Source organism: Crocodylus siamensis, chromosome 8, assembly GCF_052110815.1.
Source record: "Crocodylus siamensis isolate JL-2025a chromosome 8, ASM5211081v1, whole genome shotgun sequence".
NCBI classification, from domain to species: Eukaryota; Metazoa; Chordata; order Crocodylia; family Crocodylidae; genus Crocodylus; species Crocodylus siamensis.
In genome coordinates, this window is record NC_143402.1 from 61392753 (window position 1) to 61408753 (window position 16001).

The 16001-nt window shown below is 44.2% G+C and overlaps 1 protein-coding gene across 1 annotated transcript in view; it reads right to left on the reverse strand.

Moving 5' to 3' along the window:
* The window catches only part of HS3ST3B1 (heparan sulfate-glucosamine 3-sulfotransferase 3B1), a 41057-nt gene that overhangs the window by 5436 nt on the left and 19620 nt on the right, over nucleotides 1-16001 (reverse strand). The gene's annotated exons all lie outside the window — the stretch shown is intronic.

Genomic DNA, 16001 nt, shown 5'->3' on the forward strand with positions numbered 1-16001 from the left:
GAAAAAATATCTGCTAAAGCTGTGGTGCAGAGAAGAGGCATTCAGCTTAAAATGCTTATATAGTTATGAGGATTTTTGGTTGTAGCCATGTTGGTCCAAGAACATAGGCAGGAACCTTGCCTGCCTATATAGTTATCAGGCACAAAAAGGTAAATCTAATTTTTCCTTCTTGTCCTTACCCTGTCATCCCTTCCCCCAACCTTCTTCCTTCTTTCAGTGGGAGACTACACTCGGCGAATAAAATGCTAGAAGTGTGCAACACGCGTTGTGAATGTGCAACCCCCCCCCACGATTTGTCAGCATCAGCTCCACTATATTTATTTACTGAATTATGAATTAATTTAGGATTACTCTGGCACCTCTTATTTCCGTTCCTCCAGCTCCCATGATAATTACCTAAATAAGCTGTAGAAAATTCAACTGATGGCCTCTCCATTGCACCTCTGAGATACTAAGTCAGCATTTGATATTGTTCACTCCTGTATCATAATACATTGCATCAAGGACTCAATGCTATTATTGAAAAACAGGCCTATTCAAAATATATCACAGCGTTCCATGCATGTCTTTCACTGTATCACATCTATTCAACTGAAACGTGTTGAAATATCATTAAGATGCATCATAGCTATAACATGGCCTTTCAGATCTACCTGCCACTTCCACTACAGACAACATTTACTGTCCAGAAAACCCACTCTCCTTAAGACAAAGTATGAAATGGCCATCAAGACAACCGAGAGACGGCTGGTGGCCTTTGTACCTCGCCTGAATACGGTAAAGGCCCTCTTGCCAGCTGTGCATATAGGCTCGTATAAAGGGCAGGCATGTAGCAGGTCACTGGAAGTGTCACAAAATCCATACTTAAGTGAATACAGAGGTGCTCATAACCAGGCCACTTGTGGAAGCAGACTTCTCTCTGAAAGACCTATACTTCTCCCATGGCAGAGGCCAAATTTCAAAAACTTCAGGGCAAACGCAGCACATTTTACCAATGAAGTGGCTACCCCAGATACTGCCAGATAAAGGTGAGGGAGTTTCCAGTTAGAAACCAGTTTACTCCAAGGCCAAAAGAAGTCTTGGAGAAATAGAGCAGTACTTTTCCTGGGTCGGCTGTTCTGCGGTTTGGTAAATCACACAAGGTGAACAAAGAAGGGCGCAAGTCAACAACAGTACTGAGAGCCGCTGTTAAATGTAACTAGAGCAGATGCAGCTTTTGACAGACTACTCATTAACCAGCATCTCTTTCTAACATTAATCCAAGCCCTGCAACTTGCACTGGCTGCCTATCACTGCCCAGACTGGGTTTTAACATATTCATTTCACCTCGGAAGATTAAAGCAGGGATGCTCAGGTGCTCATCCCCCAGCCCACGTCACCTGGCCCTTGGGGCCCCCATGGGTCTGGAAATGTGGGCCCATCAACTAAGTTTCTGGACCCACAGGGAACCCCAAGCCCTACACGTTTGGTCTGGTGCCCAATCCCTGTGTGCAGGGCTGGGTGTGGGGTGGAGCCAGGTCCCGATCCTGACATGAGGGGGACTGGCACTGGGCCCCCAGGAGCTCATCCCAACGTGCTGGCGTAGGGGAGGGGGGTGACGCCAGGCCCCAGGAGGCCAATTCTGGCATGCTGTGGTGGGAGGGAGCAGTGCCAGGTCCCTGGGGACCAAGTCACAGAGCACAGGGCAAGGAAGTTGTGGTGCTGGGCTCCAGAGCCCAGTCCTGACACACACTGCTCAATTTTGCCCGCAGACCTGCCTGCCCCACTCATCTGGATCATGGTATCAAGGATTGTGGTATCAAAAGACTGAGCACCACTGCACCAACAGCATAGGATCCGCCTGTTCTGTCCCTGAACGTGCTCCTGTTGCTGTGTTTAGGAGAGATGCTCAAGTTGGAGCGAATTGGTAGCAAGGGTGGGGAAAGTCAAGCTAGTCTGCCCAGGCTCTAGCTCTCTGGAGCTCACTTCTTCCCCAGGGCCTGCTCTCAGTCCTTTGAGAAGCTGGGAAACTAGCGATGGTTAAATAGTGATGGTGCATGGGACTCTGAAACTATGCACAGCGGGGACGTAGGTGGAAGCCAATTTCCATTTTATTTATGGCAGTCCAAACTGAAAGCGAAAGCTCTGCCTATTGTAGTTTTAAAATAAAAAGTGTCAAGAACATTGACTGAGAACTCCATTCTACTTTGGAGAGCTCCAAAACAAATAACTATTAGGAAGGACACATAGCTGGTAGAATGATTTAATCTGTATCTCTTCAGGATGCTAGGAGTGAGGTCTTCATTGTAGACTATAGTAGTTATTTCTCCCAACAGGTCTACTGGATTCCTGATTTTAAAAAAAATAGTATTGTCCAAAGTATACCACATCCATTACCAGCACACTCACAAAATAGCCAGAACTTGCATTTGCATATTGTCATTGAGTCCTCAACTCCACTTTGTTTCAGCAAGATATGTGGGCACTCAGTTCTTTGCAGGATTAGTCTCAAAGCCTTCCACCCAGCAGTCCCCTGTTGAGGGAAGGAGTCTCAAAAGCAAAGTCATCTGAGCTCCCCCTACTGGGCCTTCACCGGCTTTCTGTAAAAAGATGCTCTTTCTAGAGCTATGAACTTTCCTACGGAAATGCTGGCACAATAACAAAGACAACAGTAAAATAGACTTGCATTGCTAATTTTTCTGCATTTGAAGATCAGAAGTCTTTTCCAGTGGAGATAAACAGAGCCAGCAAAGAGAGAAATGTGATATTCCAGCCTCTATAACAGCCATTATAAGCAAAAAGAGCAGCAAGAATAAATGAAGGGCTTCTCAAGAGGTGCATTACCAGGACCTAGTTCCAAAGCAAAAAAAAAAAAGATTTTCCCACAGTACCAAGGCACTGTTTTTTAATAGTTGCATCTTAACACCAGGGTCCCACCACTAGGAATCACAGCAAGTATATTAGTTTATCTTACTTTAAAGAGACATGTAGAATCCATAAGACAGCGAGTGTGTTTGGATATCATGGCCTGTTGAGACTAGAGGTTAGATAGTACTGTCACAACACCCTCCTGCTTCAGAAAGTCAGGATACATGCCCAATTTCATTTTTGCCCCTTCTCTAGCTGAAATCTGCACCACGGTTTTCAATATTTTCCTAGAAAGATTAGTTGGTTTGCTGACAACTTGATACTGGAAACAAAGTTACAGGCCTGAGATGTTCACAGATGGAGAAATTGTTGATACCTAGCTTAAATAATAATGGCTTGTAAGTAAACTGCTGGACTGACTTACAGGTGAACCAGAGAGCAAATGGGTGGGAGCATGGCACAGAGTCCAATTTCTCAACGCACTGACATTTGTCCTAAAAGCCTTCAATGCAAGTTATTTCACGTTTTAGAAAACTGCATGGCTCTAAGGCTAGGGACAGAAGTTACATATAAACTGGTATATAAGTGATGGGGAACCAGTTGAAATCTGTAACGCAACAGAAGTTTAGTGCGCATAAACTGCTTTCAAAATGGTTGAAGCTGGTTTAAGATAAACCTGGACGGATGTAGTATCAGACTTAACTGATTTAGGTTAAATTGGTTTAATCGACTCTGTCCCAGACCCCCTCCAGATTCAAGTTAACTTGCAATTCCCCAGCATCCCAGGATGCTTTGCACCTCCCTGCAACCCTCTCCCCCACACTTACAAGGTGTGTGAACTAGCCTTGGCCCAAGCTGTCTGCTTCAGCTGAGCAGGGAGGCATGCCTGAGCACCCCCGGTTTCTGGCCTGGGCCACTGCAGTTACATGGCTGCATTTCCAGAATCAAAAGTGAATGTTTGTTCACTTGCTTATCAGTTCAATATATGCAACTTAGACTAACCTGCAAAAATTGAATCAATTCAGCCTTGAGGTTTTTGACTGTCTGTACATAGCCTAAAAGGCTCTGCCAGGGCTGCAGAGATAGCAAGAGCAAACCAAAAGTAGGAGACACATTTGTGAGAAGAAAGCAGGACACAGGTCGGAAAACTGTCAACTGCAGCACTGCCAGGGACACACAGATGATGTCAGACTAGACCGCATCAGGGCTAAAGGATGTATTGATTTTGTCCCACTACTATTGATCCAATGTTGTATTCAGGTTGAAGTGGCCAATGCTCTGTTTTAACTACTCCCCAACTTGTCCAGGCTGCAATGCTTCAGCTTGATCCACCATTCTGTAGGGGTTATGTTCACATTAGAGATTTGGGTAGCTTCAGTCTCCAGTTTTGTGCAACCTGCAACTCTAGGAGTCTGGACAAGCTGCCAATATAGGGGGAGACTGAAGCAGAAAGGAAAGTTAAGCCAAGGGAACCGAGTGCCTAATTTCTTTTTGTACCCTTGAAATTCTCATCTTGGTTTGGAGACTAGATTCATAAATTTCAGAGGAAGCTTTCAGAAGCCACCGTTACCTGGCCATCCCTTGGAAAGAAGGATTCTGCACTGAATGCAATGGGCAAAGCTGAAAAGGCAAGTCTGCCTAGGTCCACTGACTCCCACTGAAGTGCAATAATCTACACTGGACTGCTTATGACTGGGGGTGAACAAACTGCAGTTGTACTTCTGAAGAATGGAGGAAGATGAAGGAGAAAGAGACAAGAGACCTGGAAGAGATGGCACATGTTTCATGATACAAGCACAAAAACAACAGCTGAAGATTTGCAACTCCATGAATGAGGACAGGGAAGAAAAAGGGGAGGGTCTGGTGTTGAGGTGGGGTGTGAGATGGGGTGGGGGTGGGTTGGGAGGAAACTAGAGGGGGTGCAGTGAACTGAGTGGTTAACTGTTAGTGAAGTGCTTTGTGAAATGTTTGGTCATGATGCTGACATGTACAACCAAACAACCGTATACAAGACTATTTTTTAAAAAGCCAATCCCCCCTCCCCAAACACAACAGTTTACATTAGCTGCAGATCTGCTTGGTCAGCTCCTGTGGAATAGCTTCTCAACAATGCAATAGGGTTGCTTCAGAAGAGCAGAGCTATGAATTTTCTGCAGGCGGAGAAGAGCTCCTAACTCTGAGCTATTAACATGTCAAGGGAAACAGAGGAAAAGCTTTTCCTTTAATGAATTTTACTTCAAAGCTTGCACCCATCGTGGGTGAAATGATAGGCTTAGCTTAAAGATGGATTGGCCTACTTTACCTATTAACCACTTAGACTAATGTAATAAAGGCTCTCTTTATTCAAACAGTTCTAATCCCCAAGCCCTTTGCAGTCCCAAAATCTTTATTAAGGCGGCGAGCTAAAATAAATGCTAAAATGCTGCAGTTTTGGAGGCAGGGGATTTGAAGGGGGGGGGGTTGGTTTTGTTTTTTGTTTTTCTACATAAAACTTCTCTAATGTGAAAAAGGGACTTGGCGAGAGAAATTTACAAGAAGTCAGAATGACAGGTGGCCACATGGTAATCCGATCCCTGAAGCCTAATGCCCTTTGTGGCAGCTTTTTGTCTGCACAGAGGGACTCTGAGCTAATCTGTTGACACTTCTCAATAAAGAATATTGAGAGAGGCGAGGGGTGGTGGGGGGGAACGGGACCCAAGTTGGGGTTTACAAACTGTTGATTTGTTATTCATTTGTGACAAGTGTGCAGGTACAGCAGACCTATGTTTGCAGGGTGGACAAAAGCCTCCTAAGACTTGCAAGGCAACCTCGACTGAGGAGCTGCAGTGATGGAGCAGGCTTATGTTAGACCTGGTGAAGGGACTGCCATGGGCTTATTGCAATGGGTCACAAAAGTTTTTAGCATTAAGGTACCTCCCCCCCCGCCACCATAATGTGCCAGCTCTTAGCTTTCATTTGGTTTGCTGACTGCAGAAAGATAGAGCAATTCTTCTGTTGCACAGAACTCCGAACGATCACAATAGGTCAGCATGTTTTTGGTGTTATGGATTCCTACTTGAAATCTTTGGGTGCCTATACATGAGCCAGGAGGCTGGTCCAGCACGCTGTAATCCAGCGTGTCAGAGCAGCTCCAGCAGCCTCCCGCGATCATCAGGTCCAGCCACCCTGCTCTAGGGCAGGAAAGACTGCCAAGATCAGATGACCCCAGCAAAATGTGCACCCAGTTGTCTTTTGAAGATCGCCAGGGAAGGTGACTGTACCACCCTCATATTTCAGCGTTCTCATGCTTCAAAATGATAGCAGAGGCACTTTATCTAATGCTTTTTTGATGAGTTTTAGATATCTCCTGCCTCCTCACCCTTTTGAAGTGCAGGGATGTTGATACAGGAGATGCTCAGGCTGCTTTAATTAGAGCAGCACCCCCTATCCCCACCACTCCCAGAACACATGTATAAATGCCCTTCGTGTTTATCATGTGAACTGTGTTTGCACAGCTAATAATGCTAACAGTGTGGCACCCATAGCACTCCTGAAAGGATCAAGGCACCGGGGTGCCAGGGCATTCTGAGTATCATTGGTCTATTCTATGAAGAGACATGCATACAAGAAATTTTGCATGTACACTAGGGTAGAGGAAGATGGGTGGACAGTTGAACCCAACTTAAAAAACACATTTTAAAATGCCGGTAGCATACAGAACCCAAATCACTAAACACCGAGCATAGATGATATAACCACAGCGTTATGACCCCAGTGGTTCTTACTGTCAGGAATCCTATCTGGAAATGTTTCAATAACACCCACAGCAAAACAGATTCAGTTAAGAGATTCCCCAGACTCGCGTGAGGTTGCCCAGATGAACTTTTATTAAGAAAAGCAGCCATTTTCACTTGTTCCTGCTGCTCATAGAAGTGGCAGTTAGATCCCTAGTTAGGAGTCCCAATGTCCAAGTCTCTTTGCAAATTTAGTCCCACACACCTGTTTCCCTACCTGTGTATGCTTTTATCCAAAGTACTATTAATGCCACCTGGAAGGAGCTCTTCAGCAGAAATCAACTGCCTTGAAGTATTTTAAGGAGTTGAGGAAGCTCTAGTGAATATGATCCAGACCCTATGCATCACTGAAGGTCTGGCAGAGGAAGACACATTGGGGCACGTTGGAGCAGGTATACGTGTTGTTTTATCCCTCGGTGACTCGTCTCAGGGTTATCTTTTCCAGTTGTTCATTATCATGCTAGAGAAGCATCCAGGCTATTCTAGCTTATGCACAGGTCCAGGTGCATAATGGGGATTAGAAAATAGCTCTGAACCCTTTTCCTTTATTGCATCCACTACTAAAGATAGAGCCAACCAGCAGACATTACCCGGTATCGTGCACCCTTTATTGTTTTTAATTCTATACCTTTTACCAAATTCTTACTGTTACTGAAAGTCACCCCCAGAACAAGGATGGAGAGATTAAAAAAAAAAAAAAAAAATCATGATCTTTGCTTAAGGCCTACAGTGCTTATGAACTAAAGTGGTGTTTTTGGTACAATACTGATTTTTGGCATTGGATGGTCTGAGTCTCTTATGGCAACCAACCATGGAGCAGGCTCAGACTGCATCTTGCAGCTCTAGTCTTGTGGCCTGAGCAATAGACAAAGCTCCAAGAACTCCTGAATACTAATTCTAACGCCATCTCATGTGATCTTGGGTCAATCATCCTTTCTGTCAATCTGTCCATGGGCATCAACTTCCTCATATCACAGAGGGGCATGACACCAGCCACAGTTGTATTTAGAGTGTTTTGCAGTTAAAATACTATAAAAAGCACGTAAAATACCTGGATGCTTATGAGAACCTATAGAGCTGGGCAGGAAACCACACTCTTAAGCCCATGGCTTTGCCTACTTTGGGTCTGGCTGCACATGGTAGGAGAATGGTCTTTTGCATTGTATTTCTGGATGTTGTTCCCAGCCCTTCCCTGGCAATAAGAAACAGAAGAAAAGGGATATGGTGAATTAGACAAACTGACTGGCTGCAGGTCAAACTGTTAAAGTTGAGACCTGTAATCCAGATCCGTGTGCCTCTCAGACGGATGTCCATGTGGAGCTCGCAAAACTAATTCTGCCAAATGAGTTGTTAAAAGAAAGAGACCAAAGCAAGAAGGAGACTGTCAGGGTCTATTTCTTGTGGAAAGTATTCAGATACTGCCCCAGTAACAGGACGTCCAGAAAACGTAGCAGCAGCCTTTCCTGTAACACTTCTGCTTGTCCTCTCCCTGGTCTTGATATGCACACTGGTTCACAACTGAGGGCAAGAGCTTGCAATGCCTTATCTGCTTCTATAGGACTCCCCCCCCACACCACTCTTTGGAATTGCTGGGAAAGGGGGCAGCTGGATAATAGTCTTCCACTGCTTTATTGGAGGCAACAACTGAAACCCATCCAGTCATACTGCGGATTCCCATTCAAAATAATCTTCAGCTACTGGAAATGCAGATGAGTTGACTTCTGCCTCCCTCCACTGCTAACTTTTCAAGAAAATAAAAAATTGAGGGACAGGGTACATCAGGAGTTAAATTTAGCCCAGAAGAGCTAAGCCTGGTGTTCCTGGAAAAGTTGGAGTCGCTGTAAGAGAAGGAAGAAAATATACCCCCGTTGCTAGCACCAAGCAGCCATGCTGTACATTTCATCCACTTTGCCAGGGTGATAACCAGTTGTTCCTCATCTCCAAGATAGCAAGCTGCTGACAGGAAGGAGGAGAAAATTTACAATGGTTATCAGTACAGCTGAGGGCCAGATTAAAAAAAAAAAAGCCAGCTTGCAGACCCATAATGGCGCCTGGTAAGTCTGGGAAGCCAAAAAATAAAGCAGTAAGGCAACTTTCTGCAGTCTTTTGTCTTCAGTCAAAAGAATCTGTTCTTACTCGCTGCATCCTTTCTGCACATAAATCCTTTGCCATCTATAATGCATTAATTGTTATTTTGCTTCCACAATGACTTGCAAGCTGAGACCCTGCCCACACGGTACCTTTGGACTTGCACTGGTTCCCACAGAAGAGGATGATGAGACTTTGTAGGCTCTCACCCTCCATCGCTAACTGGTGTAGATGGCACGGCCAGAGAAGGGACAGAGCCAGAAGAGCTTAATGTCACTGAGAAATACTTGATCACAGCTTGCTTTAGTGTCACACTTCTAGAAGGGCTGAGTGTCTGGGTCCAGTCCAGGTACAGTTCTTAGAAAATGTTTGAAAAGAAAAAAAAAAAAAACCCCAAAAAACCACGTCTACAGATAGTTTCACTAGGGCGTGGGGCATTAGAAAGGATTTTAAAGTGCTTCTTGTTCAGTCCCTGTCCCTTCCCATAAGGGCATAACATAACTTTTATTAGTGGTCATCATAAAAGATGATTTATTAAAAAGTTAAACTGTTGGCACACAGCTCAGCTCATGTATTGCCGGTCTATACCATCATAAGCGAGTGAAGCTCTTTTCAATACCTAAGAAAATATCCAAAGCAAGGGAAACAAGGGCTGGTATGCAGAACCAGATTTTTCAAGTCTGTGAGAAAAGTTTCACTCTCACCCACTATCAGTTGCTGAAAAGAAACCTACATTAAAACCCCCCAAAACACAAAACAACCCCCCTATAACATTCATTATTTAGCTAGCCACTCAAAAAGATGTTTGAAGTTTTAACGGCTGCTCTTTTCTCCAGCTTGATAATAAAATAATCAAATCCCAGAAATCTGGAAGAAATACTATTTTAAAGCAAGCATCTGACAGGCCCAGTGAAAGAATGTTAAAGTAATAAAATGTTTTAATTGCATCAAGGAGGCTGCCATCAGCACCAAGGTCAACTGCCTTTGAAATTACCACTTGGCTTTTGTTCCATGTTCTTGTGGTGGCAGATGGAGAGGGGGAGGAGATGAGAAACCTGCTTAAGTTTGGCTTTGGGTTGAGACTGCAATATGGTTTTTCATATATATTTTTCCAAGTAATACCAACTCTGGGTTAAGCTAGCACCTCTCCTTAAAACGCAGCATACGGACCCTTACAGTAGCAATGCTACTTCTCAATCTTTTATTACCGACTGGATGGACAGCTTGTGTGCCTTCATCTCAAGTGGGAGCCCATTGTTCAGGTTGGCAAATTATACAATAAAATGAATTACTGTGAACCAACCTCGGCCTTTTTGAAATGGATGTAACTCAATACTGCTCCGTCAAATGCAGACCCTGTAACCTACACAAAACAGATGATGGGAATTAATGAACTTCAGAGGGAGGGGGGGAAATAAATTGGGCCTGTAACTGAGATGATTTCTCCCTCCAACAAACACCTCTGCCAGTTCTCCCCCATGTGTCATGGAAGTGGAAGAAGATGCAATGACCCGTCCAGGATTCTGGCGTAAGCTGAGGAAGAGACTGTATCCAAGCTTAAGACATTCATAGGTATACAGTCTGGGTGCCACTGTATGAATCACTTCTGGCCCAAGAGCCAGGATTTGTTCGAATCCTACTGAAACCTAGAAGAGGGGGAAAACAAACAAGCAAACACTCCCCCTTGGTAGGGAAAGTGAGGCACAGGGAGGAGAAATGGCTCAACCAAGTCACTATGCGACTAGAACCCAGGACCTGCGGTTCCACTAGACAAGGCCTCCCTGGTCAAACTCTTTCTGAACCAAACTGTACACAGCATTACCGACTCTGAAAAATCTGACATACAATGCACAGTCCAGCCACAAACTAGCCCCAAAATACACCAAAACCATGTTTGTTAAAGTTCACAACTTTGGGGATTTTGCAAGAGCTCATGGGAAATTTAGTGCATACTTCGACTTCAAGTTTTAAAAGGAAAAAAAAAAAAAAGAGAGAGAGATGAAAGGAGAGAACCAGCTGAATAGATAGGGATTACCTGTGCAACTAGGAACGGCTGGCTAAGTGTGCCTTTGCCTGCTCAACCGCTTTCCCCCTTCTACAATCTGGGAGCCCTCCAGCTCAGCCCGAAAGGGCTGCTAACCTCTTCTGAAGATAGAAAGAGACACCTCTAAGCCATCTTCAGAAGAGCAGCGGCTTCGCAAGCACAGAGGATGAACGAAGGCCTCAGTATAAGTGTCCATGATTTCAATAGAACGACATATTTGTCATAATTGAGGAAGAGGGGAACCCCCAGAAGAAAGCCCCTTCTTGCAGGGCTTCAAGCCTAGGGGAGCAATGGAGAACACGCTCCCACCTTTGGATTCTCCTGGAAGCCCTAACCAGGTCATCACTTCTCTCATTCTTGGTCTCCAGCTAATCGGTTACATGACGTTCAATAAAAATAAGCTGTCACTGCAAAGCAGTTCAGAGATTTCATCTCACCACATGCTGCAGTGCAGACACACCTATGCCCTTAAGGGAAATATGGAGGTGGAGGCACATCTTGGTGGCCTGATTCTCCACTGCCTTGCACCATCTTGTTAGCAAAGTAGGCAGGAAACAGAACCACTGTGATACAGGAGCGTTAACACTTGCTGCAGTCTGGTGACAGACTCTAAACCCATGCCGAGTCAGGACCACCGCGTACTGAACTACGATGGGACGAGACATGGGAAGCTTCCTCCGTCTCCATCTGTTCTTCTCACACTTTTCAGCAGCAGCTTCAATGGAAGGAGACATTATAACTGCTCAGCAAGGAAATTTTCCTCCTCCCTTTAACCACCTGCCTTGCTGGAGCCAGTCAAGATATTAGTTGCCTCTGCTGGCTCATTATGCAGCGCTTTCTTTTTACATAAACACCGAAGCCTCTCACTGCTCTGAGTCATATTTAAAAGCCCTGAACTTCCACTAAATAATGATCTTCATTTGCTGGGAGGGGTGGGGTGAGTGGGGGGGAGCACTTTACATATCAAAGGGCTGCTTTGGAGGGATTTACAATAATTTAAGATGAAGTGGTAAATATTCTGTTCACTTCAGTTCATCTGCAATAATAATTATAATCCCATTAGTGAGGTTCCAAGAAAGTGATTGCATTATCTACAGAGAAGCTCGCTAGATGGTTTCTTTCTGTTTTTTTGGGTGGGAGGGAAAGATGGAAAGCCAGTGAAGTAACAAAACATGCATTTGCCAGTTCCTCCCCCTTTCCAAGAAGGATTTGGTCTCCATTGTCCTGATACTTCAATGGTGCTTTGGGCTGAAAGCAAAAGGCTTTTGAGTGCAGCAAGGGGGTGGAGCCGAAATGAGCATCTTACTCCTTTTGGTCAACTCCAGCTTCCTTTCATTCTTTGCGGGGAGCCCCAAGTTGCTGTTTCACTTAACAAAGACCACAAGTTCCTGTTCCTGGTGGGGGTGGGAGGGGAGCAAAGGGGACAGGGGTAATGCTTGGATTAAAAGCTAATTGCTGTTTATGGATGAGTTATTCAGAATACCTCTCATCATGATCAGGTTTTGCTGCCCACTGATCAAGTCATGTGACAAGAGTCATGAGTCTTCATTTCCTGAAAATAAATGTTTGGATTCAATTTCCAGGAGAGGAGATTTCTGGAACAAGCAGATGATGGTTGGGGGGAGAAAGGGGGAGAACAACTCTTCTAAACCCAGCTGGAAACACGACTGAGCTAAATAGCAAACTGGAGTCTGTTGGAAAAAGAGGTTTTGTCCCAGAGGCAGATGTCTGAATCACCCTCCAAAAAAAAAATCTGTATGCAATAGCAGACTTAAGGACAACTTTACCCCCTTGCTCCCCACCTTCATCAATACTATGATTACACTGCAGTAGTCTTATGGAGAGTCCCTCCATTGTCCTGTGGCTTCAGATATATCAGAATTAAGCCTAATAATGCTGTGTGTTATACGGTACTCTAATGAGGCCTCCTCCTCTCTTTTCAGAGGTCAACTGGCATGATTCAAACCCAGAGCAAACCCTTTGTTTTCAAAGCTTAAATGACAGAAGTTAATCTCTGGCCTCATATCGCCAAAAGCAGTATCCCACTTACATGCTTCATTTGTAAAATGAAACAGAAAACATTTTTTCAAAAATCCAGAATTATGTTCAACAACAGAGATTAGATATAACCACCGTAACAGAGACTTTTAGACTAATAGGCTATGGCAGCTAAGAGCCTCCCCTCAACATTAAATCAACGTTAAAAATATAAAGCTTACTTAAGTTCTGTTAAACAAGGACTCAGCCATTCTTCACATTTCCATTATTACATAAGTAGCCTGGTTCTTTGAGCATAATCATGAACCCTGACATAACCAGTTTGACATCTATTTCACAAGGAGCTGTTGCTTAATGCAGGGAAGGGTTCACCTCTCCGGCTGCTCTCTCACAAGCACCATGCAGAAAAACTGAAACCAAAAAACAGCAAAACGTGGACTGACCCAATGGTGACAATCAACATTCCACCCCCCTACCCCCCCCCCAAAAAAGTCTTGATTTCTCATCTGTCTAAACTAAAATAAAACAAGCCAGGAAACAAACCTGTGAAAATAAGCCTGGCTATCACAGGCTTAAGGAAGGGAAGCCTGGCTTGGAAACAGTTTAGAGCAGTGATCTCCAAAGTGGGGTGCGTAAGATGATCCATTGGGGTGCAGGAAGAAAATATTAGCTCTTCTATATAAATATACATATATTGGGGGTGCGTGCTCAAACATTTTTTACTGATAGGGGTGCATGATCAAAAAAGTTTGGAGAACATTGGTTTAGAGAATAGATTCAGGAACATTTTAAAAATGTACAGCTGCTGGAAATCTAAGAGACACCACTTACTATCTGCAATAAGTACTGGGGAAAGGCAGCCTTTATAGAACAGGGATGCATAGGCTAGTAAAGATAGCCCATACTATTTGGGGGCTCAATCCTTACTACCCTTTGCAATCAAAATGCAAAGGCAGAAAACCCACAATGCCCCTCTTGTTGGCATCCACGGGAGGTAGACTGCCTTTTTTATTTACAGCTGTTCTATAAAGATACAACTCTTTGCCACCATTGCTTCTAGCCTAGTTAATCCTACAGGAATGATGTTAGCATCAATTCTTTGCATTACATGGGCAGAAAGAAGCATTAGCAGTCTTGCGATGACCAGCTCTCATCGAAGACTAAGTTGAGGGCATGCCAGCATGTGAATGTACAATGGAAGATCAGTTTCCAGAGGCTTGTAGTCTTATGGAAGTCTGCAGACGCCTAGTTTACATGCAGGTTTTATATCAGCATAATTGTGATTAGGAACAGTCTACCAGTACCACCATAACTCCATAGCTGGATTCATGTCAATATGAAGCTGTCAGTGTGGTACAGTCTACTTCTAAGCTATACAGAAGTGCCTATATAGCCTCACTGACATAGCTAAATACCAGATCTCTGGCAGAAAAAAAAAAAAAAAGCCACCTGAAATTCTCTTACTTTCCTCCACACTCAGACTTGTTTTGACAGACTGAACCAAATGAAGTTTTATCTCATACGATTAAATCCCCAAATGAGACAGCGTCACAGTCCAATTACAGCTCATTTATACTTCGCCTCAGTCGGCAATAGGAAAAAATGGCTGCAAACAGCAGATTGTCAAATTATCCAGAATTGCAGCAAATTTAACAGATTATGAAGCTGTGGGTTTTAAATTTGCCTCTTCTGCTAGTGGCAGCATCTCAAACACATCAGCAGGGAGCCTAACAGAAACAAGAGGACCTGTAAGAATTTTTGTTAAGATTCAACAATAAGCAGCTTTAGGGGGAAGTATTCGACAAGCAGCAGGTCATTAGCTCAAGTGTTACTCATTCTTTCAAAAATGAATCAAACCCAAAGTAAAGACCTCTTGTTCCCAAACTGCTCCCCCATTGACTAATTTGTTTCCTCAAATCTTAGCACAGCACTATGCTGTTGGCTGCGATGCCTTTCAGATGGAAGTTAAAACCCAGGCATCGACAATTTGCCTATATTGTCTCAGTTCCCTCCTTCCCATGGTCCCTGCAGAGGGTACTTATCTTGCAACAAACCAGTCCTTTTATAAAAGGGAATGCATTTAAGAAAAAGGTTTCTCAATGCAGGATGTCCTATTAACTTGAGAGTTTGGGATAGCATGAGCTAGGTAAAGAGTTAAAAGGTAAAGACTCCTGGTTAATCAAGTGCTGCTGAAGTTCTGTCCCCAGGTCTCCTCATTAGGTCCACTGTAGGTTGAATGTTGAAGAGGTCCATCTGGCCCATCTTCATCCCACCCCTCGGCAAAAAATAACTGCTTTTAGGAGGAAACATTTCTACAGCTACTTCAGTTTGGTTCATAGAGTCCTGTTTACTGGCTTTGCCCCTTTATACCAATTTACTGCCCCTTTAGACAAGTTCTTATGAATCCAGTGCCCCATCTTCCACAAGGGAACTGATAATTCTGTGGCAGCTATCTTAAAAGAAGTTTCTCTGGCATCCTACACCTCAGCGCTACCTCAATTTTACTTATGTATAGGATCAAGAGGTGCCTGAAAAAACAAGGGAGTAAAAAATGCAAACTCTCTCGTGAAGAGTCCAGATGGTATACTGCACCCCAGTCTGGGTCAATCACTCCTCCATACCAGTTAAGTAGCCTCCTTATTGTAAAAATGCAGTGAACAAGTACAGCAACTCCAGAGAGATTGCTCAACAAGTCCAACGAGTATGGCACTGGTGGGAACTGGATTTTAAGAGGAAGAAAAACAAAGAGTCAGGCTTTAGCCAGGTCGGTGTCACCACACAAAGCCATATTATGCCTGCACTGCTGCAGCCGTACGCTATGAGGAGCTGGGCACAACGCTACAAGGGAGGCCAAATGTGTCGTCACAGTAAGCTCCAACACTTCTTGTAGGCCAGGCAGAGCACCTACAACATTCATTCTGCCTCGAGTAGCCATCCCTTTCTGACAAGAGTTGAGAGGACAGTTATGCACACTACAGCATTCAGTTAAGATATCAGCCTTATTTCCTCTCCACTCAGTCTACGGCACAGGGAGGGAGAAAAAAAAAAACCCAACTGCCCTGCCCTGGCTGATTTAATACAAGCTACAACTCTGCCCCCCCCCCTTTTTTTTTTTTATGTATTTATTTTTTGAAATACACTATAACTAGGTATTTTAAAATGGGGGGGGGGGGGGACATCCCAGGTTAGAAGAAAGAGGAGCTACCAGATCTATCCTCCTTCATCAGGTGATACTTCCTCCCTACCCCCCC